Here is a 26,258-nt window from a genome sequence, read left to right as displayed (position 1 = left end):
TCCCTCACAAATTTGGGCAGAAAAGTGCACATTATTCATGGCAAAATACGGTAACTCTTTTTATATTGTATAAAAATATAAAATATTACATTGTTTAAAAATGTGGCTTTGAATTTCAGTTTTTTGCGGGAGTATGTTCTGCAGAAACAGAAGCGTGTTCTGTGATATTAGAAAATCCTTCAGAAATAGTTATGTAGATTAAAGAATGTGCTTGTGCCAGAATGTAAATTGATACACTCCTTTCTGCATAGAGAAAGACTTGCTGTGGAAAAAAAAAAAGTGCCTAGTTACATAGCAACATTTATTAATTACAAAAGGCTGAAACATTAAACTTGAAGTTATTGTTATGTAACAATATGGAAGCTGATCATAAACAACTGTTAGTGCATGCTAATCATCAAACATTCTGTTCAAAATGTTTGAATTGCTGAATAGTATTTCTGCAAAATAAACCTAAGTTTGATCCTAACTTTTTTATTTTTCAAAACAGGGAATGTTTTATTCAAACCCATCAGAGAAATGGACAGGTTAGGTCTGTAACAAAGCGTCGTGTTTTAAAGCATAGGCCAGTAATTGTATATGAGAGTATACACTGCTACATAAAAATTAACTGATGAGACCACAGCTTTCCAGTGTTTAAAACAGAATATTTCCCTGTAAAAGCAGCACCTTTGTGACATATTAACTTGAATATTCCTCTCCTTCTTCCTCACCCTCTCCTTCAACAGAATCCACACCAATCTCATAATCCTTCTCAAGGGCAGCCACGTCCTCACAGGCCTCAGTAAACTCTCCTTCCTCCATGCCCTCACCCACGTACCAGTGAACAGAGGCACGCCTGGCATTAGTCATGTCAGACTCATGGTCCAGGTATGCCCAGGCCTCAGCAATATCTGTTGCATTGCTCAGCATGCACACAGCTTGCTGTACTTTGGCCAGGTCTCCAACAGGTACCACAGTGTGAGGCTGGTAATTAATGCCACCTTTGAAGCCAGTGGGGCACCAGTCTGCGAACTGGATGGTATACTTGGTCTTGATGGTGACAATGGTGGCATTGACATCTTTGGGAACCATGTCATTACAATACAACAGGCAGCAAGCCATGTATTTACCATGGCGAGGGTCACATTTCACCATCTGGTTGGCTGACTCAAAGCACGCATTGGTGATCTCTTCTACAGAAAGCTGCTCTTCTACAGAAAGGTAGGCTTTCTCTGCAGAGATGACAGGGGCATATGTGGCCAGAGAAAAGTAGATGCGGGGATAGGGCACCAGGTGGGTCTGGAATTCAGTCAGATCAACATTCAGGGCTCCATCAAATCTGAGGGAAGCAGTGATGAAGGACACAATCTGACCTATCAATCTATTCAGGCTAATACAGGTTGGGTGCTCAATATCGAGGTTTCTATGACAAATATCATTGATGGCCTTGCTATCAAACATGAAGTCACAATCAGAGTGTTCCAGGGTGGTGTGGGTGGTGAGGACGGAGTTGTAGGGCTCAACTACAGCTGTGGAAACCTGGGGTGCTGGATAAATGGAGAACTCTAGCTTGGACTCCTTGCCATAATCAATAGAAAGATATTCCATCACTAGAGAGGTGAGTCCAGAACCAATTTGCCCACAAAAGCTGGGGAAAAACCAAGAAGCCCTGAAGACTTTTGCACTGGTCAGCCAATTTCTGAATTTGGTCCAAGACATAGTCAATGATCTCCTTGCCAATGGTGTAGTGCCCCGGGGCATAGTTATTGGTAGCTCTTCCTTGCCTGTGGTGAGCTGCTCAAGGTGGAAGAGCTGGCTGTAGGTACCAATGCGAACTCCATCAGACACCATGGGTTCCAGGTCTACAAGCACATGCTGCCCAGGTCCTGCCTCACTGACAAAGCTGTTGAAGGAGTCATCTCTTCCCTAGCTGCCCCTCAGTGGTCCTATCACTTGGCATCTGGCTATGGGGCTGAATGCCATGTTCCAGGCAGTAGAGCTCCCAGCAGGCATCGCCAATCTGGACAGCAGCCTGGCCAACATGGATGGAGATGCAGTCACGCGAGGTTGCTGCTTTCCAGCTGCTGAGTAGGTGGCTGAGAGGAAGAAGGATTGTTGTTTCTTATAGTGCGGCTCTTAGGTTGTTGATGTAAGAGAACCTGCCTGGTCCTAACTTTTTAAAGCTATGTATTGGACAGCCAGTTTTCATATTGCATATATTAGCATTTGTAATGTTTTTAATTTTTGCATGAAAAGGAAGACTGCAACATGTCTTTCAAAGACAGATAAGATCAAAGAGCAAAAACAAAAGTTAGAAGTCAGGAACCATTTCCACAGATTCTTTAACATGTTTCTTAATTTAAGAATCATTATCAGTTAAGTAGAAAGTTTAGATATTACATGTCTGAGAAAAGTTATCACTGAAAAACTTAAGAATTTTATAGAAAGTTTTGAGTTTTCCAACAGAATGATTCACATGTGGGGAACCTATGAATCTGGAATTATTTTCTTTAGTCATAAAATAATTTAAATTTAATCATAACTTTATCAAATAAATTGTTGGAATTGTTACTGAGTAATTGAGGATGAATTTGGAAAAGCAGCATAACTTGCTTCATTTTGGATAAAAGTTACAAATGAACATCCTGAAATTGACTGAAATCCCTTTAATTTCATCTTGCATTCAATTCAAAGAGCCTCTCTCAGACTGGCTTTTCTACCCATATTACTAAAACCAAATATAAATACCATGGAGATATATACATTATCCCATGCGGGTACTGCTGTTATCAATCTCACCTAGATTAGATAAACAAACAAGCAAGAAGCAAACTCATCTGTCACATTAAATACTTTAAGTGTTCGTATGCATGGTATTGATGAAAGTGTTTAAAAAGAGATTTGGCATGTAAATTAGCCATTTCACTCACAAATTTTTGTTAATGTACAGTTTGAAATGATAAATAGAAGTATAATAGTGATTCTCTAATCTTTTTGAACAGTCAATGAACATATATTGTTTTTGTAACTGTTTTTCCCTATGTCTGTGGAATTTGGTTTTTTCTTTCATGCTTATATTTTCATTTTATTTTTTCTAGTAATTTATTGTTATATTCTACAAAGTGCTCTAGCTATGACAGATTATTAATTAAAAAATAATAATAATAACACTAGTCCTGCATTGAGAATAGCTTGAAAAGCATAGTTCTCAAGAATTCTTTGATATTCTGTCCTAATTCTGTGCTATTGCTTTTTACCCTTGCTCTCAACTTATATGAATTAAAAGCTAATGCTTTTGTAAAATAAAGTGTGACACTTCTTCCTGAAAAAAAAAAAAAAAAGCTAATGCTTTTGTGCCCACCCAGGGTTGACAAAACAAACAAACAAACAAACAAAGAAGCTAATGCTAATGTCAAAACCCAGGCCACTTTAGCTTCCCTTAGTGAACTAAAAATCACCCCAACTTAAAATTACCTCTGATAACTCATATTTCCTCTTCATTACATTTAGATATGAAATGGCTCTACCTACTTGTTTTCTCTCGGGGACTACCTTCAAAAGGTAGGCACAAAACTGCAAGTTTGAAAGTGGCAAGGTTCACCTGGGAACAGAGGTTTCATAAAAATATACTAAAACTGTATATTTTTGCCATTTGAAAATATTTTTAGGACTCCAAAATGTAGAAGTCATAGTTGTCAAAAAATACACACTTTCTGTTCTATGCCAAGCATATATACCTGTATTTTTGCGATGCACTCATAAAGAATACAGCCAAAAGGAAAAGCAATTAAATGTCATGACAAATAAATAATTTTGATTTTGCAAAGGCAAGATGTTTTAGGTTACGGGAAAGCCTGCAGGATATGTATTGGAGCATATAATGGGGATATGTTAGGATGAATAATGGCCCCCAAAGATACCTACATCTTAATCCTAAGAACCTATGAATGTTACCTTTTGTGGCAAAGTGGATTTTGCAGATGCAATTAAGTCAGGACTCTTGAGATGGGGACATTGTCCTGGATTATGTCAGTAGGTCCGATGTAATCATAAGGGGTCTTATAAAAAGAGGAGATCAGAGTTACTAGTAGGAGATGTGACCATGGAAGAATAAGGTGAAATGAAGGGAGGAAGAAGCCACAAGCTTAGGTATGCAGGTAGCTTCTAGAAGGTAGAAAAAGCAAGAAAACATTGTTCCCTAGGGCCTCTAGCAGGAACCAGGTCTGCCGACACCTTTTAGTCCACTAAAAATGATTTTGGGCTTCTGATCTCCTGAACTGTTAAAAATGATAAACATGTGTTCTTTTAAGCCACTAAGTGTGTGATAAATAGGAAAGTACTAAAGGGACCTAATGTTTGTGGGTGAGAAGCAGAGAAGATTTTCTTTAAGGAAGAATATTTAAACTGAGGCATAAAGAGACAGCAAAAATTAGCCAACTTTACCTGGCAGAAATCCAGATAAGGGGCATATAGTATATAGACTTTTTAGACATGACTATATCTAGACGTAGTCCTGGGTTATTTGGACAATGCCCTAAAATCCCAAGTCTCATGACTGACTCCAGAGTAAGAGAGGGAGGGAGTTATAGGATGAAGGGCAAGGCTACAGGGAGGAATGAATAATTGGGGCTATTTTTGCAGTTTACTACTATAGTAGAAGGAAAGAATAAGTACTGGGGTGTGACAGGAATCCCAGCCACAGCTATATATGAAATTCTTAAACCACAAGCTAATTTCTTTTTTTGAATTCTCTGTAAGTGTAATATACTCCACATATTTAGCATTGCAGATGGCAAGCCTAAGGCTAGCCTGGATTTCGTACCTCTTAGATAACCATTTTTATGTTCACTGCCTGTATTTTTAACTTGCAATGCAAAAAATTTTGTCTGTTGTGCAGGTTTATCTCTTTTTAATCTGTATACTCAAAAAGTTTGGAGAGGATCAAAACTTTTTCTTCAAATTGTATCTTTATGAGAAGTTTCTTTTTTAAACTGCAAATGCAATTTCTTTAATAACTAGCTATATTCAGATTTTCTATTTTTTATTTAGTAGGCTTTGTTTGTGTTAACCAAGGAATTTTACCATATCATCTAAGTTGTTGAATTTATTGGCACAAATTTATTCACATTTCCTTATTTTCCCTTTTGATATCCATAGGATTGGTATCTGTTCCCCCTTTCATTCCCGATATTGTTCCTTTTTTTAAATAAATTTGACTAGGGATCTATTAATCTTAGTGAGTTATCTAAAAAAATAACTTTGGTTTCATTGATTTTCTTGATTATATTTCTTTTTTTTTTTCATTATTTATTCGCTTATATTTATATGGTTCCTATTGCCTATTTCTGGTTTTATTTGCTTTTTTTTTTCTAGTTTTGTACAGTGGAAGCTTAGATCATTGATTTAAGATCTAATTTTCTAACATGGGCATTTAATGGATGAATATTACTCAAAGCAGTGGTTTGGCTGCATCTCATGTATGACTAAAATGTAGTTCAATACATATTCCAAATTCTGTCATGATTTATTGTTTGTTCCATGGATTATTTGCAAGTATGTTGATTAACTTACACTATTTTGGGATATTTTACATATCTATATGATAGTGAGTTCTAGTTCAAATAACATAATATAACTTCAGCCCTTTGACATCTCAATAGATTTATTTTATGGTCCAGGTTATTGTCCATATTGGGAAATGTTTCAGGTACAATTGAAAAAAAAATGTGTATACTTATTAGGTACATCTTTTTTTTCTCCTTCCTCTGTCTCCTGTCTCTCCTTTTTTCCTCCCTTCCTCCCTCCCTCTTCTCTTCCCTTCCCTTCCCCTTCCTTCCTCCCTTCCTTCCCTCCTTTTATCCTTTCTTCTGTTGGTCATTATGATTTTCTATTTATTTTAGCTTTCAGTAATTTAATTATGATATGCCCAGGTATTTTTATTTTTTCTCTGCATTCATGTATTTATTTTTCCTGGGCTCTGTGAGCTTCTTGAGTCTGTGCCTTGTTTTCATCTCTTAATGTAGGAAATTCTCAGTCATTGTGTCTTCATATATTTCTTGTGCTTCATTTCTCTCTCTTCTCTTTCCTGAAAAATATATTTCAATCATATATACATATATATATATATATATATATATATATATATATATATATATATATTTTATTCCTNATATATATATATATATATATATATATATATATATATATATATATATTTGATATTTGATATTTTTCCAGGTCTTGGATGCTATTTAAGTATTTTAGTTTGGATAATTTCTATTGACATATCTCAAATTCAAAGATTCTTTCCAGTGCTAGGTCTAGCTTTATATAATAATAAGGCTGTTCATAGTTTTTTTCATTCTGTGATTTTTTTTCCCTTCTAGCGTTTCCATTTGACTCTTTTTTTTCCCCTAAGAGTTTATATTTCTCTGCTGAAATTCTCCACCTGTTCATAGATTTTGCTCACTTTTTCCACTAGGTTATTTACATATTAATTATAGCTATTAAAATTGTTGTTTGATGGTTCTGACACATGGACTAGCTCTCCTCTGGTTATGTAGACTGCTTTATTTCTTGACAATTGATTTTTTTGGTTAGCTTTCTATATGTCTCATAATATTTGATTGAATATTAGATAATATATATAAAAGAACAGTAGAACCTGAGTTAAACATATTTATAGCCGGAAATGGGTACACTTCTTGTCGGGTCATTATTATGATTGGTTGTGTTAATTTACTCAGTAGTTGAGCTGGATTAGGGTTTTGTTGTTGGTATAGCTATTTTTAATACATACACCATAGGATTCAAATGCTTCCAGCAGTGAGCTACTGCTACCTTGTGCGTTATGTGGGTGTGTATATTAGTTTGCTAGGGGGTCCATAACAAAGTACCACAAACTAGGTGTCTCACAGTACAGGGTTTTATTATCTCACAATTCTAGAGGCTGGAAGTCTGAGATCAAGATGTCGGTAGGGTCATTCTAGGCCTCTTTCCTAGCTTCTGATAGTTCTTTGGCGTGTAGAAGCATAACTCCAATCTTCACCTGGAATTTTCTCTGTGTAATTGTCCACCTCCAAGTTTCCCCTTTTTAAAGAACACCAAGCCTATTGGATTATGACTTCCTCCAGTATGACCTCATCTTAACTATACACATTTGTAATGACCCTGTTTTCAAATAGGTCAAGTTCTGACATACTGGGGGATATGTTTTAAACATATGAATTTTGGAAGGACACAATTCAGCTCATAAAGTGAATATGAGATTACTGGATGGTTTTACTCAGTGCTCCATCCTCCACTTCCACCAGATCAGCACTCCTGTGTCACAAAGGGATTACTGGCTCTTGGCCCCTCAACTATAGTAGATTGTTGTTTCTTCTTTGCAATGTAGAGCTTATTGAGTGTGTGTGTGTGGTGGGGTGGGGGGTGCAGATGTGTTTCTGTGTCGGTCTTAAGCAGGCCCTGTTTGCCTGAGACTCAGGGTTGAGGTTTTCCCTGATATTCTTGTCCTTCACTCATGGCAGACACGTTCCCCTTCATATATGGTACAGAGTCTATTGGGTAGGTGTGTTTTCTACCCCTTCACCCACAGCATCCAGACTCTTCCTAGTGCTGGTATGGAGTCTAGGGTGTAAATGAATTTCCTGCTGTTACTCCCATGGCAATAGCTTTTGATTTTATATCCCTGTAGGTTCTAGGCCTGAGCAGACTTCCTTCCTTTGCCCCAGTGGCAGATGGCTTTGGCCTGTTGTCTCTTCAAACAGGAGTTGGGAGGAAGTGGAAGATTTTCTACCCTTCCCTTAAAGACATGCGATATTTGCCTGGAACCAGGGGGTGGAAGATATCCTGTGCCACGTTCATAAACAGATAGCTTTAGTTTCTGCTCCTCACATCAGTAGCAAATGATCTTTGCCTTGGACCTGGTGAAAGGAGGATTTCTTTTCCTACCCACAGTAGCAGTCAGCTTTTCCTTCAAAGCAGGGTTAGGTCACAGATAAGAGAGGATTCTTTGCATTTCCCACAGAAGCAGCTCCCTTTTGTTCCGTTTCAGAAATCATCTGGCAGGTGTTTACCTTCATCCTCCAGCAGCAGCTAATTGCCATCTTGCAATCCTGCACAGCCTGAGTTACTGATGTGCTTGATGCGTTTGCTTCTCTAAGTATGAACTCTCCACTCTCAATTCTCCCTCCATGCCTCACCACAAGGGGGACTCATTCAGTGATCTTGCCCTGCTCCCCTCTTTCTCATGCATGCCTGGTAAAAGCCTATTAGAAAAGAGCTGCAGAATGGGGGCAAACTCACTTTGTGTTATAGGAGACTGCCATTGCTCCACAGTCACTCCAGCACTTGGAAGCAAGTGTCACCTTTAGAATTAGGTTTACCTTATTATCTGGTAAAGTCAGCTCCCTGGTGAGTTCAAAAAATATCCAGACTTTTCTTTTTGTTAGGGTTGGAGTAACATTCTGTTGCAGATTTACACCTCTTAAGTGTCTCCAATTACATCCTGAATTACTCTTCCCTCCCATATTTCTGGTACATTTCTCAGGAGCAACTACACTATTTTAGCATCAGACTTCCATTCTCTTTCTTTTTGTAGGTCTTATATTTTCTTATATAACTTTCTCTCCTCATCCATTTCCTCTGTGTTGTCTACTCTAGACCTCTGATGATTATTTCCTGTAAATAATTTTATTCCTACCTCAATGGGTATTTTAAGATTGAATTTTCATCCTTTCTCAATACAAACAGCTAACTTTTGTTTTTTTTAAGGTTACACTATGAAATCTTTTCCTGATATGTACATTTTTCATTTGAGGTTCAGGATGATGTTCTTTTTATTTTGTGCTGCAAGACTTTTGTTTTTTTTAATGTCCCTAAATTTTGTTTCTTTTCACACTGTTTTTTGTTTCAAACTGACATTCACACCCAGGAAGCACGTGGGTGATCCGTAATCTTGTTTAGTGTTCTTTAACAAAAATCTTAGTAGATTTGCCATTTCATGCTATGACTAGAAGGCACATTGCATTATACAAGTTATAACATAATTTGTAGCACAATTTTGTTAATAGTTAGGAAATGGGTATGAAGTATTTTGACCAATATCATGAAGCATTCACACTGATGAGTACATGTCTGCTTCCTCCTGGCTGAAAAAAATGATTGTAAATCGGAACTTTCTACCTACTTCCAAGAACAGTGATTTGCTTTGTTTCACAGGATAGAGCTGCAAATACAGTTTAATTAAGTTGGGTTTGCCAATGTAGCTCCGTGGCTTTTGTTATTTAAAGTTTCTCTTTATTTTGGACACTGAGTTCAGTGACTTGTTTTTAACATTATTATATAAAACTATTGTCTCCTCTCCCTTTATGGGCATCTAGGGGGAAGTTGAAAAGTTTGGTTCTAGGACAACTAGTCAGGCTCCATTTTTAAACTGAAAACCTAACATGAAGTTTTCAGACAACGACATATTAAATTCTATGGTCATCATGTTGATGCTGAAGTTTGTGGTTTCCGATAAAGTAAATAAACAGCTGTTTGTTACTGATACAGCATAAGAGGTGTGTGGTACTTAATCACTGAACTGCATCTGTGGTTTAATCAATTGTTGTCAGATATTTATTGAGTGCCTAGCAGGGGCCTGAGCTATCAAACCTCCACTGTGGCATCACTCTATGAATTTCAGAGCTTTGAAATTTGACAGAGCATTCTGAAAGCGGCCCTGCTTAAATTTGGCTTTCAGGCTGCTACCTAGTTAGATAAAATATAACTTTTGTCAATTTTAATCTGTGCTAGGAAAGAACATCTAAATTAAAATCAAACAAAAATGGTGTGCTCATTTCCATTCAGTTTTTCTTTCAATTTAACAGATACTTTCCCCTCTAATTCTGGAAGACACGTAGCATAGCTCTTTCATGTGATGCCTACATTACCTGTTCTGCAGCTCTAGGGACAGCCCAGTTGGGTCTGAGTTCTTTAATTTCTTATTGGGGTTTGCTGGAGAGAGCAATGGGATAGTGAAATCCTGGTGAAAAGCAGTCCTGGAAAATGATAAGCATTCTAGACTTTTATTCTTAAATTGGAACAATGTTGTAGATATGGGGGCTCCCAGAATAGGCCAGGTCTTGCATGTGAAAACCTTCATATGTTTTAGAGTTTGAAGTCAGTAAAGTGAGGCTGGTAACTAAAAGCTATGAAGTAAATACCTTGTCTCAAATTTATTAGGCATTAGTACTTATGCACCTACCTTCTCATTTCCCAATCGTTTCAGTATGATTAATCTAGGGTGTGGAGAGTTATATTAGCTTGCACGACCATAACTATGGTCAATTGGTCGAGTAACATTTTGCACTTAGGTCTTTATGAATATAATCCTGTACTCTCTTACCTCTAATAAATAGTTTCCCTACAATGTATAGGATACCATTTAGGTTTTGGAGTTACAAAGGACTAATTTGGCTCTCAAGGTTTAATGTCTGTGTATGGGATTTGGACATATCAATTTAAACAGCAAATTTATATAAAAAGTAGCATGTGAAAGAGTCATTCCAATGAGGGGAAATTTCATAGCACAGAATAGTCATGACCGGAGTAGTTGGGTATATCTCTGTGATTTCCCAGAAAGCAATTAAGATATGTCATGTCAGGCTGGCCTGTGAGTTTCAAGAGTGGGCTCATACACTAAGAAACAGTAACAAAAATATTTGGGATTATAGTTATAAGTCAAAACAGGAGCAAATAATAGCATACTAATTTATGATTAAGACTAAGGAAAAATGAACAGTCTTCATTTTTTGTTTTATTTCTGTTTTCACTTGAGATGTACAGCCAAGCAATTGCTTTGTAAACATTTGGGTAAATAGTAAACACGGTTAAAACAATAGTGTCTGTCTGGAGCAGCCTGAAAGTGCTGTGTATGTGGAAGCTACTTAAATCACATTGAAAGGTCACTTAGCATTTGTGACTTACAAGACATCAGTAGTGAAGGGCAGGGAGTGCCATCTTCACTTGGTCCCTAGATGGACATCAACAGCCTAATCCTTCTACAAGGTTACACCATACCTTTGATGTTATGCACAGCAAGCAACTATTGTATATAAATTTTTTAAAACTTTAAAATATGTATCACTCTAGAGAGAGAGAATAAGAAAGGTATTTTAAGAAAGAAGGTGAGTGATGAGCTACAGGGTAATCCAGGAAATAAATGATAAATGCTTTTGGAGCAATGAATCCATCAGTGTGCTGGAATAAGTAGGTTTATGTTTGGGTGTATTTGAAGATAAATCAGGAAAGGTAAGTAGTTGCCAGGTTGTGAACAATCAGGTTAAAATGTTTAGATTTTTCCTCAGGTGATTGGCAGCCATAAAACATTTGAAGTAAAAGGGATAGCTCCCGTTTTGTAGGAGGCGGAAAGTGGCAGAGGTGCATTCTGTCAGAGGGAAACACAGCTGAAAGGCAGAATATTAGTCAGTTTTATTTTACAACAAAGAGCCTCAAAATACCAGAGGCTCATGGCAAATAAATATTTATAGCTTCTCTTTCGTAGCTTTACAGGTCACCTGAAACACTTTGGCGTCAGGTTGCAAACTGTCTAGGCTTGCTATAGGCCACAGGTTGAGTCAGTTCGACCCCACAGTGTCTCATCCTAGGATAAGAGACATTTTTTTCTCTTGGCAATGACACAAGCACAAGTAGTAACACCTGCTAATGCTCAAAGCCTAAGCTTAGAACTAGTTATTGACTAATCCCTACACATCCCATTGGCCAAAGCAAGTCAATGGCAAAATTTAGCATCATTAGGGTGGGAAAATATACTTTGCCATTCTAGCAGTACCACAATGTCACATGGCGAAGAGTGTTGTAGTATAACTGTGATTCAGGGAGGGAATGAAGAACTGAGACCAAGGACCAAATCTACCACACACAGACTGGTTGGAGACTTACTTAAGTAATCTAGACTATAATATCAAGAGCATTGAGTACTATAGTAACAGGAAAATAAATTAATATTGGAAGGGAAGCATTCAAGAGGCATTTCTAACAAAGAAGAAAGAGGATTTGCTGACTGACCTGATGTCAGGAATCCTGTAAAAAGATTCAAAATCAATACAAAGTTCCAAATGTAAGGGACTGAGTGGATGACATAAGGTATGTAATTTGTCTTGAAAATATGAAATTTGACACCTGAAGCTAATAATATTGAATGTCAATGGTGACTGAAAAAGATAAATAAATAATTTTAAAAATAGGAAATTTAACAGTTGTGTTGACTCTAAAAACCAAATATGACAAACTCCAAAATTCATAATTTCAACCACCATGTTATACAGAGTATTGTTATCAGTCATATTATTTCAAGAAATAAAGCACAATTTGGTTCAGATGTGTGGGCTATTGTTCAAGCCATCATTGTTCTTAACTGGATCCATTGGTTCAGTCTCTCCCTGTACCTATTGGGATCTCAACATGGCAATCTAAGTTTCTTACAACCAAAGACACACATTCTCTTCAGAAAAGACCGGGATCACAGATAATACAAAGTATCTGGAGGTTGTGAGATCTTCCCCCAAGAAAATTTTAGGTTGCTCTGTTTTGGCCCACATCTATGGATTTCATTTAGAATAGACAGTTTAACTCATTTGTTGGCTGTATGGATTATTTTTTTCTTATGGCTTCCTTATATTGTGAATTTGCATGTACCAATTTTTCATGACTCCAAGAAAATTTCTTCATGTGTATAAATGAGAAAAAATTATAAGGGAAATGATAATAAGTGGAATAAATACTTAAAGGATTAATTAAACATGAGAATAATTTTCTTTTACTACAATGGATCATAGAATATGACCATGATGTGTATATAAAATAAGCTGTGGAAAAGTTTGAAAATGTTAAACAGAGCTTTAAATTTTATAATAATGTTTGATAAATTTGTAAAGATAAATCAAATTGATTCAATTGACTGAATTTTAGATATATATGAATTTTAGTTATTAAGTTAGTTAAATATATACCAGTTCTTTATAACATAGAAGCTATTACTCCTATCAACCAGGAGCCAGGTAATTTAGTGAAAAAAAAAATCATCAATATTATCATTTGACATTACGTGGAGAAATCAATAAGTTTTTTGAATGTTTGTCAATACAGTCATGTGCCACATTTAACAATGGGGATACATTCTAAAAAATGAATCATTACGCCTTATCGACATTGTGCAAACATCATGGAGTACACTTACACAACCTAGATGGTCTAGCTTACTACACACCTAGGCTCTATGCTGTAGCCTAGTGCTTCTAGACTACAAACCTGTACAGTATGTTACTGTAAAAAAACGTGAAATTAAATCAAGCACAAGAGAAAATGATGTGATCAAGATACAAGGTAAATATGAGATGTGTGAAGCTGCTGCCCCATAACACCATACACTGTTTTACAACAAACTTTTTTTAATAAACAGAATATATTCTAAAATAACGATAAAAATTATAGTATAGTACATAAACAAGTAACAGTCATTTATTATTATCAAGCATTATGTACTGAACATAATTGTGCTATAGTTTATGTAAGCGACAGCTCAGTAGCTTTGTTTACACCAGCATCACCACAAACACATGAGTAATGTGTTGCATTATGATGTCACAAAGGCTACAATGTTCTAGGGGATAGGAATTTTTCAGCTCCACTATAATTTTTTTGCACCACTGCCATATAGGCTGTCCATTGTTGACAGAAATGTTGAGTGGCTCATGATTGTGCTTATCTGGTTTTGTATGGCTACAGTCTAGCAGTCTAGCAAAAAACATTTCTGCATTATTTTCTCCTCTCTTTCAAGCCATCAAGCAGCCGTTGCTTCGTTTTCCAATTATTAACATATAATGAAATAAAAGGAGGAACATCGTATTATTTTCCCAGGATATCACAGCTATGATGTTTTTTATTTAACTTTTATATCTCATAAATATATTTACCATAATTCCATTATTGCCATTAAGCCAAAATTGGAAGAGTGAAACACAGAACTCAATGAAATTATAACTGGAAATCTAAATATTTGTCAGACAAAGATCCCGACTTATGTAAAAGTAAAAATTTTACCCCCCCTTCAGAGCTATTGAAGAGCAACAAAAGTTGTTGAGTGGCTTGAACTTCAATTTTAAAGCCAAACTCAGAAGGTGTGAACCCTTCCCTTTGGAACTGAATTTGTAGTTTAACCTTGATGTTCCCTTATAAGGAGGGGTGAAATGCCAAAGGGATGGAAGCAGAAGAAAATAAATTGATTGTCACAGAATGTTAATGTGTTATCTTTAAACAACATAAATAGGGCCTATAAATTCTTAAAACTCACCATGGATCAAAATATAAAGTTAAGGTTTAGAAAGAAAAAATAAAATAAAGAGGATTTCTGCCTTTTAAAAGCAGTTATATTGTTTCTTGAGTCCCTGGCAACTCCAGTGGTCAGCAATGGAAGCAGCGCTATGTACTCTCAGAATCTTCAAAGCTGCCATACTTCTAAAGACATCAGAGATTGAATTATTTAAAAGGATGTGAAAAATGTGGATGTTTGGTTTTTTGTAGGTTTTTATTTAAAATATTTTCATTAATATAAACTAGCACAGCAGAGACTAGTGACACTAATATAGTAGTTGAATATCAAATTTATCACTTTTGTGTTGGACCAGAAATTTCTTGTCCTATTTCAAAGCATTATGTTTCTCTCCATAGTTTATAATGTCTATCACTGTTAAACTCTCAGGTTTACAAGCTATAAGATTGCATTTGTGTTTTAAGCAATTAAAGAGAAATGCATTATAATGTCAAGGAAGAAGTAATGTTTTTATTATTTATTGTGTGAAAAATGCCTATATAGTCTTTCTAAAACTCCCAAAACATATTGTTTCAAAATTAAAGGAAACCATCAGTTATTAAGGAGATTCAAGTTCCAGAATGATGAATCAACTGAGAGAAAATGGAAGTTCTGTAGTCTCTGAGCAAGCTATATGATATACAGTATTCTAAAAGGATTTTGTTTTTCTTTTTGTAATATTAACATCTGATATATGAAAATTATGGTGTGAAAATATGTACATATATAAGCATTAGAAAAACCATTTTAAATATGAGCATATGAAAATTTTTATAAGAAAACACCAGCATAATTTAGCTGGTGTCACACAGAATAACACCAAAACTAAGGTTTTTACTGTTACTATTGTTAGGTTATCCCTTTGCAGAAATACATTGAGTGCTAATACCTAAACCTGAGGCCTGCTACTTTGAAAACCATAGCATTCATTTTGATAATTTAGCCCAATTATTCTATGTAAGATTTTTTTTTTAAACTTTGAAAAAGTAAAGTTATTCACACTCTCTACCTAGGTGATTTTATAATCTATGCTAATGCTTTTATATCTCTGGGCTAAAGTTGTCCTTTAAATTCCAAGTGCATATCCAATTGAATATTTGACATATCCACTTGCATATCTCTCACATGCATTATCAAAATTAAACTCTTGATTAGATGCATAAACTGCCTTCCCTCTGAAAGCACACATGCGCACACTTGTGAATAACAAAAATACTCACCAAGCAACTGTTTCAGTTATTATGGCTGCATAACAAATAACTCCAAAACTTGGTGGCTTAAAGCATGATGACATTTACTTTGCTCACGTCTTTTGGGCAGGGCTCAATAGTGACAGTTAATTTCTGCTACACTTGGTGTCAGCTGAACTCACTCAAAAGGCTCGGACCTGGAATCGTCTGAAGGCCCCTTAACTGTGATGTCAGGTGGTTGATGGCTTTCAGCTGAGATCCTAACTTGGGCTGTTGGTTTGAGCAGCTGCGCAGTATCTCTTTCCGTAGAACCTGATGGCCGTCTTCCAAGGGTTAGCCCCTGGGAGGGAGATTGCTTTTTCTGACCTAGCCTCAAAAGTCATGCAGCACTTTCCCATTACATTTGACTTGTCAACGCATTCCTAATGAGCCAGTTGGGTTCAAAGGTGAAGCAATAGTCTCTACCTGCATCTGGGGAGTTGTGAGATTCTGGAAGTGCATGTAGTATCAGAAATGTTGCTCTAGCCAGTTTTGGAAAATGCAATCAGCAACACCAACCAAAAAGCAAAGTTCAATTCCTTTATCAGCCATTCCAGTCTCAGTAAATGTCCATACTTGTTCCAACACAAAACAAGGAATCAGTCTTCATTTATCATTTTTTTTTCATTCCCTACATCAGTATGTCTAGCTGGTGTTACCACTGGTGTTATTTATCTTGAATCTCTTTCCTTCTGTCCTTTTGCTTTGTCACTACTAATTTCAAAACACTGTGTTTTTTTTTCTTTCTTCTAAACCTCACCAGAAAGCTCCTCACACATGACCTGGTACATTTTTGTCCTCGCCTGTGCCATTCTCCACATATATGTGTTAACCTTTAGTAACAAAAAGGTTATGACATGGGTGTATGAAACATGCCAGGGATGGGAGTTGTGTACAGTGGAAAAGAGAAAAACTATCTAAAGTATTTTTGATTGTTTAAAGATCAACAGAGTTTATATTCAGTAGCTTTTCATTGAAATGATTTAAAGGAAAGATTAGATGTGTTTTTTAAAACACTAAGACCATCATATGTTTTATTGTTATTTCTCAAAAAGTATATTATTATTTTCTCCTATAAATAACTATACAGGTCACATACTTGTTTTCTTTCTCTATCATTTTGTATTCAGTCCTAGAGTTTTTATGTACCTGTTGGGTTTTTAATATTCATCTTTATTGATGTTATCCTAAATTCACATATGAAGTATTCTGAATCAGAGACATTTTTTGCTATTTCACAGTAAATAATAGTGTTGACATCCACATGTCCTAGTCTTTATCCATAGGACCACAAAAGAAAAGCATGTCTGTTGTTCTAAGGAAAGAGGAATCTGACCCCCAAATAGTGAGGGATGAGGAAAAGTGATTGTTCTGTTTAATGTAGCCCTTTTTTATGTAAATAAAATATCTTCTGTAGACAGATAACCCCTGTGTCTGGTCTACAACCTTAGAGCAGTCTCCAAGTTTCTGGACTTTATTCCTTATAGAAATGTAAATCTTTGGAACGATAACCTTTGCAGTATTCCTGGCACCATGAGGACTTAACCCAGAGACTTACTTATGGCTGTAACCATTTAGCTCTCTAAGGAGATAAGAGAAGTTTCATTATTCTTGTGAATTAGAGCAATCAACTAGACAAGTGGTTACAGATCTAATTCTCATGGTGTGTGAACAAGTTACTTGGAGGCTAGGGCTTTTTACCTGAATGTTGAGAAATCCAGGAAAGTTTTATATCCCCACAATATCGAAATCAAAGAAGTGATATCTCATCTTTCTTGTCATATTCTGTTACATAGTTAGAAATAAGTCACATGTCCGACCCACATTCAAGGAGAGGGAACACACAGGACATGAATACTGGATAATACTAGGAGGTGGAGATTTTGGGGGGCCATCTTGAAGTCTACCCACCACAGCCATCTTGAAGACTTCAAATTTTCTGAAAACTAATATAGCTTAAAGTAGTCATATCAGCTTATATTTGTAACAATAACTTTTTAAAATGTGGTTTTACATCAATATTGCCTGAAACAAAAATTATGGCTTAATCTTTATAAAAAATTCTTAGATTGCTGAAAATACATTAGACCAGTAATAAACCCACATGATAGTTGTCCATATTTGGGTTACCTCAAATTCAGTTTTAAATGGTTTGCTTTAAAAAGTCTCTTTACTGTCTTTCTAAAATCAACAGTTTTGTTCTTTGTTTGTTTAATTTAATGGTAAGCTGTACATGAACGTAACATTTTACAGTTTATGAGGTGGTTATTTCCCTCACATGGGAGAAATATAAGGATTTTTAACTACACTTTGCTTTCAAGGATACTTAAGAAAGATTTTCTAAGTTACTCAAGGTTATCCAGCTACCAAAGCAGAGCCAGGTCTTTTAACCCAGGTTTCCCAACTGTTCAATCAAGTTTACATTTTATGTACCCCATAGTGGTGTTTATTATTATTTTATCAACATTAAAAAGACCAGTAAGGAAGGGGCACTGAAATTAATTATCTGAGAAATATGAATTTTTTCGCACTGATGTTTCTTTCCTCCTACCTTTTCTTCTGTCCCTCACTCTCCCGCCCTCCCTTCCTCCCTTTTTATGTCAGTAAAACAATCTTCCTAAATCTATGAAAAATCAACTTCTTGTGGGAACTATTTACTTCTATCCTTAATATTATTTATAGGCTTTTCTTAAACTGACCATTGCTAGAAAATGAGAATTTCATTGAGAACTCCCTTTACATTAAATTATTCCAGTGAAAAATAATGCATAGCAATGAAAATGTTTCATCAGGCCAGGAATGTACGTTTCGGCAAATGGCCTCATTTGGCTCCTGAGAGTCCACCTAAGAACTCTTCAAAATGCAGACGCAAGTCTGGTTGACAATAGTGAGAACAGACAAGTAAATAAAGCACACAGCCAAGTCTTATTTAAAACTGAAGGGTAATTAATTGAAAAACTACAGTACATAGGATGTCATCAGGTTTCACCACCAGCATTCCTGTGGTCAATGAATGAAAATCAGAGAAGAGCATTCCTACTTAATAAACTAGTAAATTCCAGGTCACCAGAGCTGGCCGAGAAATTTCCCTGAAATGTGAAACAGTGTGTATTTTTAACTTTATAGTCTGATAAGCAAATGGATAATTGCTTCCTGTGGTACACTGATATTTAAATTAGCATTCTAAGAATTGTTTTAGACACAGTGTTGTGATTTTTCAAGTTTTATTTGTAGAAAAGCAGAATTCTAATTTCTGGGTTACATTGTTATTAATATGTGTTGAATTCAGAGGATGTTATTTTACTAGAATAGCACAGATAATTTTATATTTTTCAATGTCCTGGACTGATAAACGGCTGTTCTTTTAGTGGTTTAATTTCCTTACTGTTAAATTAGGGATGGACTTCAAAATATTTAAAATCCCTTTAGTTCAAATATTTATTGACTTTCATTCTGTTTGCCTTCTGAAATCAGTATTTCTCAGGTTCACATTATCCCCTTGACAATTCCTTTATAATTCCATCTATCTTTGTTTGCTTAAAGCATAACTATCCATTAGGCTCTAGCTCCTCCAAGCTCCCAATTCTTTTGCCCAGCTAATTCGTGCTCATTAATGAGTTTTGGCTTTAAATTTTTTTCTCAAAAAAGCTTCTGTGATCCTCTAAACTGAGTAAGTTTCTTTTTTTATAAGTCTCAGAGCACCAATTCCCTTTAATTCATAAACAGTATCACTTTCTAAGGGAGACAGTTCATTTCTGTGATTATTTATTTGCTTTTTCCTTTCCCTGAAAAATAAATCGTGAACTTTGTTTCTTTTTTCCCACATTTTATCTCAAAGGTTTTGTACAGTGACTCATATGTAATGAATGATAATTTTGATGTAGTATCCTTCCAAAAATTTTCTCTGAAACCCAAAATAACATTGTTTATCTGTATTTGCATAGTCCTAGTTCTCTTTTGTATCACCTCTTTTCCCTCCTATTCTTCTAAAGCCCATCTTATCTTACTAGGACGTGCTTATCAATTCTTTAAAGTGCTTCAAAGCAGTTTGGAGATCCTTTTGTTGTGGAGACAATGTCTGTGAAATATCACTGTCAAGCTTTCTTACTTTATAATTTATTTTTCTGCCTTAATTTACCCCATCCTTATCTACAATGAATTCAAACATGTATCCTCAAACTTCTACTATTTCTTCCTAAGGTTTTTAAAAACTTGCATTCCCATGCTTTTCTAATTTATCTTGTAATTATTCTTTACATTTTAATAATTTCCATTTGATAAATTTAATAATAGCCATAATAGCACAATTGTAACTATTAAAAGTTATATAATACTTTTCTATTTCAATAACGCCTTTAATTGTACATAAAGAGAATACTACTCTTCTCTAAAACTGCAGATCTGAACTCAGCTTTTGTGTGTCTTTTTGTTAAGAAAGGAGAGCAAAAGTGGTTAAAGTGTCTTCAACTCACTTTGCCTGAGTGAGAGTTTACTGCGGTGAGAGTTTATGTAGGAAATTGACTACCAGAGCTCAACACTAGCCTTGATTTTTCTCTCCTACAAGTAAAAAATATGTATGAAGGAGGGCAGGGCATCTAACTGAGCCCATTAAATGCTAGGTGTGCAACAGGTCCTTTTCTTGATATAATATTATTACCTCTAAGGGAAGTATCAGAAATTGCCATTACCAAACCATTAGGTTTTATGGGCAAGAATGAAAAGACAGTCAAGTAGGGCTGGAAGTGAATAACTTGCTTCATATCATATAACACAATTCATCAGGCCAGTTTGTATTTGGTGACTTTGTCAATAGTTATTTGAAAAGAGCTAATTCACAACCATAAAAGACAGATTCCATAAACTTTTTTTCTCCTTTTCACAGATAGTTTTATGCAAGGTGATATCACTAGCAAGATATAGTTATCAGTGTTTATACAGATTTTCTTTTTCATTTATTATTTGTACAGTGTTACTTTTATGAAAATCAATCATATTTTTTAAATAGGTGTTGTAAGGGACTCAAACAGAAATGAGTCTTGTAGTGACAGGATTTGTAAGTGGTCCCACTTATTTCTTTTTGCTCACTTGACTTCAAAGCTCATAATAAATTGAACCCAATTGCCTGTATACTAAGTATTTATAAATATTTTTAAAAATTCAGTTGTCTAATACATAACAGACAGAGAATAATCAAACACACTCTATGATCATAAAATACATATTTTCAGATACATTATTATGAATAATATACAAAATAAATAAAAATCACCACTGTATTCTGATATTCAACTTACAATTCTTACTAAATGAAGGAAATAAATTTTATTCTGATTCAGTCAAGATTTTCCATGTTTTCGCTGAGTATCCTTCCATGATGATGAGTTCTTCTGGATTGATATGGTCAATTGCTGGCTGTAGGCAGTTATCTCAGTCTTGCATGCTTCTGCATAGTTTCCTGTAGTGGGGCCTCTTGCATCCACCCTGTCCCACCTCCTCTGCACAGCTCTATGCTTGAGTCATCCTGCGGAATGTCAATGTTGTCAAGAATGTGAAACTTTGAGAGTGTCAATACCATCAAACACTTTAGTCCTTTGTTTCTATACCAGGAGTTCTCTGTTCGGTCCGTGAATGTTAGAGACCTTGACTTAATGTGAGGTCTCTGAATGTTAGGTCTCAAAGACCTTGACTTACAGACAGAGCCATGTCTGCAAGAAAACAACAAAATGTCTGTTGGTCTGCACCTGCAGACAGAGCCAAACGCGAAAACAGAAAATGCCCCAAACAGCTACTGGCTTGCAGGCAGTCATCATTTTTTGTTCAAACAATGATACCCTGTCATCGCTGAACCTATATAACCCCTCTCACCCCCTCTCTCGGGGCTGCAGTATCCTTTAGTCATGCAGTCCGGGCTGTAGCCATCTTTTCTCAGCCTGATAGAATCTCTTAATAAAAGAGACTTTTTAAAACTTCCTTAACTTGCCTGACTGTGTGCATTTCTTTACTGGTCGACCTATCATTCTCTATGCTGGGCTCTTCTTTCTGGCCATAGTAAGAGTCTTCCCTTTGCAACCAAGGACAGAACACCAAAAATCAAGGTAAATATGAAGCATTAATTTGCTGCTTGGATTTCAGGCTGAAAACGAATAACTGATCCTACTGAGTCATTATTACTCTGTTTATATCTTCCTACTGAAAGCAAAGCCTAGGCGCTGTTTCATCATTTCTTACCCAGTATTATGAAGGCCACAGATATATGTCTTGTCTAAGTTTTTTTTTAATTTATAGAAACCTGTGCTGCAGAAACATGACAGTCTTTAACCATTTCTTAGTACCAGAGAAGTAAAATCTTAATTCTAATTCAACTCTTTAATTTGCTATTAAAATGACAGCTACTTATAAGATACATATGTGTGTATGCATGTGTAATACATAGTTGATTATGTCTCATAAAAATTGAACATGCTTAAAAATATCTTATTACAATAACTTTTTTATATGCTGTGCTAAAGAATACACAGTGAGGTAGTTTATCCTTAAATAGCAAAATATCTTAAAGTGGAGAAATAGACCAAAGTCTACTTTTATCTAATTATACTTTTTTCCAGTAAATCAAGGAGGATATGAATCATGGTGGAAATTCAATGAATACTTGATATATTATGTATCTTATTTCCGAAGAAGAAAATATCTTAGGAGGAAGTGGAATTTCGGTATTAATTGGCATGAGAACAGGTTATTATCTTTTAATATTTAGTTCTTTGTAATCTCAATTTCATTTGGAAATGCATCTTCAGTATTTATACTACAGGTGTCATCATGTGGAAATTAGAGCTCCTGGAAACATGAAACTGAAATAATAAATAAATATAATTCATCCATTTAAGATTATAGTTAACATTTGCAATATGAAATAAACTTAATGATATACCAATTATACAGTTTACCATAATTTTACTAATATGCATTGCATTACTTTTGAATTCATATACTATAACTAATTATTCATATCTAATATAAAAAAATAAAAATTGTAATGGAAACAATGAGACACAGGTCATAGTTATGAGGGAAAATAATTATGAAGATCGTATCTTGACATAATTTTATTAGGTAATATATTTCACCAACACTAGCAAAGGGAAGAGTCAAATAGAACAAAAATATGTGAATTTGGTAGTTAATTTTATGTGTCGACCTGACTGAACCATGGGGTGTTTACATATTTGGTTAAATATTATTTCTGGGTGTGTCTGTGAGAGTGTTCTTGGATATGATTAGCATTTGATTGGCAGACTAAGCAAAGCAGGTTACCCTCTCCAAAGTGAGTGGGCATCATCCAATCAATCCACTGAGATCTGGAATAGAACTGAAAGGTCGAAGAAGGGAGAATTTGGTCTCTCTGCTTGACTGTTGAGCTAGGACATAGGTCTTTTTCTGACGTTAGACTGGGACTTACATTATAAGCTCTCTTGCTTCTCAGGTCTTCAGACTTAGACTGGAACTTTCACAATTTTTTCTCCTGGTTCGTGGGCCTTTGGACTTTGATTGGAATGATGCCACCAGCTTTCCTGGGTTTGCAACTTGCAGACAACATATTGTGGGACCAATCTCCATAATTGTGTGAGCCAATTCCTTATAATAAAGCTCTTTAGACAGATGATATAGATATATGTATATGTATATATTCTGGTTCAGTTTCTTTGGTGAACTCTGACTAATATACCGGGTAAAATTAAAGAATAGTGATTATAGTTCAAGTATATTATACTAAATATAAAGCGCTATATACTTAAAGAAATGTATAATAAAATAATTCATTGAGGACATAAAATAAAAGAGAGTCATTTCACACAGTCATTAATCTAGTGAACTAGAATATGATGCAATTATTTATTGTTTCTATGATGATTTTGTCAAAACAAAGGAAAAAAGAGAGAGAGAACAAGAGAAAGAGAAAAAGAGGTACTAGAAACACATAAAGTCTAGTTCTGTTTGGAAAAAATAGAGTTCTTGTGTTCTTACAGAGGAAATTATTTTTTTCAAGTGTCCAAATGCCTAAAACATCCAAGCAAAAACACAATAAAATGAATTACAAAAATAAAAACTATGAAAATATTATGTTAATAAGAACTGCTCTGTGTAGTTCAAGGTGTAACATGATAGTATAAACTACAATGTTGCCATTAAAAGTTTCATGCTGTCACAGTGGCCACATTCAAAAAAATGGACTGAGTTGTAGATCATAATGGTTCATGATGGTGTAGGAATTGTGAGCATTCTTAACTTTATATGATTTGGTAGATAACTGGTTTAGAATGCTGAATTGGAAAATGCAAATATGTATTACCCATCTCATTCCTTTATCTATAAAACAGAAGAAAAAAAGAAGGTATTTATAATATGTTAAAGGGGGCTGGCCAAGTGGCTCAGTTGGTTAAGAGCTCGCTCAAGAGTGAGAGCTCTGAGCAACAGGGTCACTGGTTCAATTTACCGGCCCGAGCTGAGCTGCCACTGAGCTGCCAACAGGTGGCAGGATGCTTCAGCTAAAAAAAAATTAAATAAAAATAAAAAATAAAAAGGAGGTTAAAATCATAGTTGGATATGTTCCTGTTTAGGCCTAATGCGTTGTTTTAAATATACAAGTTATTAGAATTGACTGTTAGTGAATATTTTGGTAATTTTGTTGTAAAATTTGGTGATGTTCTTTCTTTCAACTGTGCATAAAGGAAGCTTAAAGAAAAAAAATTAAATCTATAAAATGTGAGCATGCTTTGATTCTCTTACTGATTTCAATAATATTCAACATCCTGTAAAAAGTATTCAAGTCAGTGCTTTACAACTTTTGTTAGTACAGTATCCTAGAAAAGAGAGAACTTGTCTATGCATACTTTTAATAATCAAAGATTATTACTTTCACATTAAAAATGGCTTTTCTGAACATTATAGGATGCTAATTATTCGCTATGTCATCACCAGGTGTGAATTTATTAACACAACCATTGTATAAAAATCAGTTAATATTGAGCTCTGAGCAACAGCGGTTCAAGTCCAGCCCGAGCTGAGCAGCCACTGAGCTGCCAACAGGTAGCAGGATGGCTCAGCTAAAAAAAAAAAAAAAATCAGTTAATAAACCAATGAGTCTGAAATCTTCAGGAAATCCTGTGCTGCTCCCCTTCATTAGTGGGCTTCACAATACGCTATAAGGATGAATGTAAGGCAAGTCTGAAATACTGATGATCGCTCCAACAATGTAAAGAGATGGCTCTTCCTGCACTTGACAGGCCATACTGTTTTTTCCATATCCAGGGAATTAACCAAAACTCTATAAAAGTACTTAATATTAGATTTTACAGAAGCCAGCATAATAGCCAGAATATTGTCATTTCATGGAAGCATGGGTCAGAGAAGCAAGATAAAGGTGCATTCTAAATGATTTCTGTATCCAAGATTCTCGGAGAATCTTGAAAAAAACATATTTCTTCATTGGAAAGTTAAAAGCCATCCTGAAACAGAGTCTTGTCCTTTTATTTCTCTATACCCTTTATAATTATTATCGTGTTTATATTTTTACCATTTACCAGTGACTTGCAGCATCACTCCTGGCCCTCACTATTATTATTATACTGAAGACAGAAACTGTTTGAAGATTCTTTTCTATTTCACTTGAGAAGAAGGTTACTGAAATCAAAAAAGGGACACATATTTTCTGCTAGTTTTTGCAAAGGGCCCAGTAAGGCCGCTATGATGAATTAGCAATTGATCCAGAAGCCAGTGTCTAGCCCCTTTCATCTGTGTCTGGGACAAGGACATGAGTCCCTATTTTTAGAGTGAACATATCTTCACTAGGAGTAAGGGCTGATAGCTCTTCAAAGAGGTACTGTTTGCTCATGGATAAAGTTGGGCAAAGTTGTTTAATTATTGAAAGGATATGAAATCAGTAACTAAAGGATTGTAGTCATAACTATGTTTCTGAAAGTTTTTGCAGAGATGTCTCTAATTACATACAATAATAAACCAGGGACATCTAGTGGACTGCTTGGTGTTCCATGGCCCCATAGTTAAAATTTTAAAATTGTTAAAATTGTTTAAAATTCAACTCTATAAAGCACCAGTATTTTGTCATTAAAAAATTGTTTTACATTAGTTACCATATGAAATTCTATTATTTCTTTTGCTTAATGGCTAAAATAAATCTCTACGAAAAAACTATGTTGAATGGAGAAACATTACTATATACCAGCAGCATTCTTGCCTGGGCAATTTCCTTTCGGGAATAAACTAGTTTGGCATATAAATATATAGATGTAAATGTGAACCAATATTCTCAGCTTAATGAACTATGTTAGAGGAAGAGGGATCCTTGTAGAGAAGTACTGAGATGATGTTTTCAAAGGGATGGCAACATTCGGTATTGAAATTTTCAATATATGCATCTTATTATTGGGAAATTTAGTTAATTGTGTCACATGCCAGTGATCAGTTCACTGACTTACTCCTCAGTCTCTTTTACTATACTAGACACGGTCACTGAAGAAAGATCACTTGTGCATTTTTTTAAACCACTAACACTACAATTTTTGTCACATATAATGAAAGATTGAAAAACCTATTAGTACCAATGTCAAGTCTCTTTTTCCAAGTCTTAATTTCTTTTTCTTTCTCCCTTTCTTTCT

General features: G+C 35.2%; 1 pseudogene; it reads right to left on the bottom strand.

Annotated features, from left to right (window-relative positions):
• Positions 1–681: 681 nt before the first annotated feature.
• The window catches only part of LOC109378007 (tubulin alpha-1A chain-like), a 69,322-nt pseudogene continuing 43,745 nt past the window's right edge, over positions 682–26,258 (bottom strand).

Source organism: Hipposideros armiger, unplaced genomic scaffold, assembly GCF_001890085.2.
Source record: "Hipposideros armiger isolate ML-2016 unplaced genomic scaffold, ASM189008v1 scaffold_1688, whole genome shotgun sequence".
Lineage (NCBI taxonomy): Eukaryota > Metazoa > Chordata > Mammalia > Chiroptera > Hipposideridae > Hipposideros > Hipposideros armiger.
The sequence above is the reverse complement of the archived record's forward strand: the minus strand, read 5'-3'. Positions and strand labels throughout refer to the sequence as shown.